This window comes from Camelina sativa, chromosome 3 (genome assembly GCF_030686135.1).
Source record: "Camelina sativa cultivar CO46 ecotype springtype chromosome 3, ASM3068613v1".
In the NCBI taxonomy this organism is placed as follows: Eukaryota; Viridiplantae; Streptophyta; class Magnoliopsida; order Brassicales; family Brassicaceae; genus Camelina; species Camelina sativa.
Window position 1 is genome coordinate 23,618,822 of NC_141882.1, and position 3,636 is coordinate 23,622,457.

At 33.5% G+C, this 3,636-nt stretch overlaps 1 long non-coding RNA gene across 1 annotated transcript; it reads right to left on the bottom strand.

Moving 5' to 3' along the window:
* Positions 1–517: 517 nt before the first annotated feature.
* Positions 518–1,048, bottom strand: LOC147947602 (uncharacterized). Its single transcript, XR_015594372.1, has 2 exons — positions 929–1,048; positions 518–724 (listed from the first exon to the last, which is right to left on the bottom strand). It is a non-coding gene; the product is annotated as an uncharacterized LOC147947602 (long non-coding RNA).
* Between the last annotated feature and the right edge of the window lie 2,588 nt (positions 1,049–3,636).

Here is a 3,636-nt window from a genome sequence, read left to right on the forward strand (position 1 = left end):
AATGGTTACCAAATTAAATATAATTTTTTTCTGTGTTACTTTTGCCAAATTCCCTAAATTATATTCACAAAAAGAAAGACTGTTGTACAAATTAATGCAACATTGTATCTGAATTTAAAAATAGAAAAGTAAAGACAGGCGAAAAGGTAACAGTTCAGGGGGTGGATTGAAACCACAGCTGAAGACCATTTTCAAAGCCCGGAACCGTCGTCATGGTGAGCTTCTCGTCTATTATTAGATGATTTCAAAAATGGCATGAGCTCAACTTAAATTATATGATCCTCTTCCACAGCCTTAAGCAGTTGATCACGATACACATAAATCGGCTGACTTCTTTTAACTTCCTGATTCACAAATAAACAGATGCAAGAACATGTCAGGATTAGTTTTAGTTTTTGCTATGGATATTAACTCAAAGAAACATACAATCTGAACTTATTACGTTCAAACGCTAAAATGAAGATCTGGTGGTTGAGTTTTGATTAAATAGAGATAATGGAGAAAACCCACAAAAAAATGGATAGCACGTGAAGTTTTTCTAAAGCTGATTTCTCTGCCAAATCTCGAGAATTTTGTTTTTCATCCATATCAAGTATACAAGTACAAGCAGGCAACTACAACTCGACATATGTTATCATCAGCTTTGATAGTTGTCATAGACAATACATTTTCACCAGCCATCACAGATTTCTTATTGAAATTTATTTGGTCCTCCAACACAAACCTGCAAAAAAAAAAAAAAAAAACATTTAGAATCTCCAGATCATGGGACTATTCCATGTTTAAAAGCTAGCAAGGACTATTTTTCAAACGAGATAAACAAACCCTAGACAAAAAAAGAGTATGATTTAGAACGCCTAAAAAGAATTTTGCAGAATAAAAAAGATAGATATTGCAAGTGCAAGCAGATAAGAATGTGTTGAATTACTAGCAAAGCGCTCTTTGTCAGCTCACTTGTATCGTTGTACAACAACAAAAAACCTCTTCTCCTGATCAACACCTCCATCTTGATCATAAGCATCTGGAGTTATATTCTATACTAAACTCCGAGAGGTAGGAGTAAAAGGGAGATGTGTTAGATATATAGAAAAGCTAAAGAACCACGAGGGAGATGAAAATGTTACCTCTTTGACATTATCTTCATCTTGTGTTCTTTTCTTCACAAGGTCATAAATCTCTAGTATCTATCAAAGAACAAAGATAACAGATCAACCCATGCTCACTATAACAACGCATACTTTATTTATGAATACAACCATATAACTTTGAATTGCAATAAATAAATAAAAGCATGCACTAGAATAAATCACAATGGAATATGTTTTTACACATTAAAAGAAGCATGTTGCATCAAATAGATGTTGGAAATTGCAACAACCACCTCGACGCAAGAAAAATGTAACAATTACCTAAACTTACGAATCTCTGTTTCTGTGCTTTTCACCTCCAAAAATATATTGTTCATGTTCTATCTCATCCCTATAGAGAAAAAAAGGAAACGGGAGAAATCAATTAAAGAGAAGAGAATAGTAAAAAAATAAAAGTCCAAACATCTATATGTCATGTATCTTAAGGTCAGACTGATTCAAACGCAGCGTTTACGGTTGTGGCTACGGGGACTACGGAAGCGGATAGCTACGGTTTCAAATGTTATTAAACGTTTTGAATGACTGGTTTAGCATTTTAAAATAGGTGCATTTGCGGGAGTTTTACGACTGATTGACTAGTAGTTAAAACATTAATGTCAAAAATAAATATAATATATAATTATACAAATGTTTAAAACACCAAAGACTTCATTAAACTTGATTAATAATTCAAATTCATAAAAAAAAGTACTAAAATAATTATTCGAAAAACAAAAAGATTTCATAGTGAAATACTTATTACTCTATATATGCATTTGGATCACCACATAAAATTGCAGTAAATAATGTGACAATACATAAAATGGAAAAGATGATACCATGAATTTTTTTAAAAAAAGTTATAAATGACCTATAATGAATGAATAAAGAGATATGATATTTACCCTTCCTTCTTGATTTTTTTTTTAAATTTTCATCAATTTGGATGGAAGCCATAATTTGAAAGTTTGAGAGAAGAGGATTACAAAAAGTTGATTAGGGTTTGAGAACGTGATACAAATAATAGAATTACTTGAATATATATAGAAGATATAAAAAAAAAACATTTTCATTGTTTTGTGTTTTTTTTTTAAAAAAAATTTCAATCGCAATCGCCCGTAACATAGTGTTTGAAGGTGGTAGCGGGAGAACCAATCAACACGTTAGTTCATCCAGTTTCTTTTGTTTTCTCTTTTTCAAATATTCTTGTCTCGAGACTTTCCTGTATCAGACCAACAAAAGATGATCAATATGGACATCACAAAAATAGCCTTCAAAGAGATTAATTCTAGTAAAAACACTGTAAAAAGTAATTAACCATAGCTCAACAGATCTCACTATATCAAAAGGAGACAGGTGAGAGAGGAATAGTTTTCTTGGTTTTACACGTTGTTAACTTTTGGGAGTTAAAAGAGGAATAGTTTTGGAAGAAAGAAAATGAAGAGAAATATGTGAACAATAACATTAGTATTTCATTAAGAAGGTTACTATTTGTTCTCTTTTATCATTTAGAAGGTAACGTTGAGTCAGATATGATTCTATTATGTATACAATTTTGTTAGGCGTTCTGATTAGATTTGTATTTGTGTTTGATTTTGATACTTAGAGGAGTCGTGCTTGCAATAACAAAATATTGTTAAGCTTAATCCATAAGAGAGCATCAAACAAAACAGTGGATGGTATACACGATCGACACTTATCTCTACCAAATCCTTTGTATCAAATTAAACACGATATCAGAATCCTTAGTTTATCCCCAAATCTATGTGAATCCATGAAACAGCGCATCCTTATCTATGGGCTTGTGTCGTTTGCTTTCGTGGGCCTTAAGCAACCGACATATGGGTGTTGAGTTTATCTTTAAATTTGATTTTGTTTCGTTTGGATATTAACATATCTTAACATTTGTTTCTGTTTTCGTATGGATATTAACATATCCTAAGAGTCGGGATTTGGGTTTATCATTTCGTTGTGGTCAAAAGCTATATAAAGGCTTGGTCGAGTCTTTGTACAAGTCAGTTTTGAAAGAGTAATAGAAAAGCCAAAAAAAGTCAATCTTAATTGTTAAACTACCTTGTGTCAATCCAGAGAGGAGGACTCTCACTGTTCTTTACGAAATCAATATTCGTTGATTTCATCTCGTTACGTTTTTCAATCTTCCACCACACTCGTTAGATCCGTTCGAACTGCTTTCGCCTCTACATTAGTTGGTAATTGATTCATCTCGCTCCTGGTGGGAAGAATTTTATCACTCATTTAAGATGGCCCTATCCAAGAAGTTTGACGGTGACGAGAGTCGTCACGCTGTTACGACTCAGAACTGGGAAGATTTTCGTGACCCCTTTATTGCGTCACAAAGCGCTTTTCAACGCTCCTTCCCTGATGCGCTAAGACCATGACGGAGACATTGACGCACTATCTGGGTGAGCACAATCAACGACAAGGGGAAGAGGAAGTCAGGGCAGAGGAGAACCCTTTTGCACGTGATGACGACCAAGAAGGGAGATGG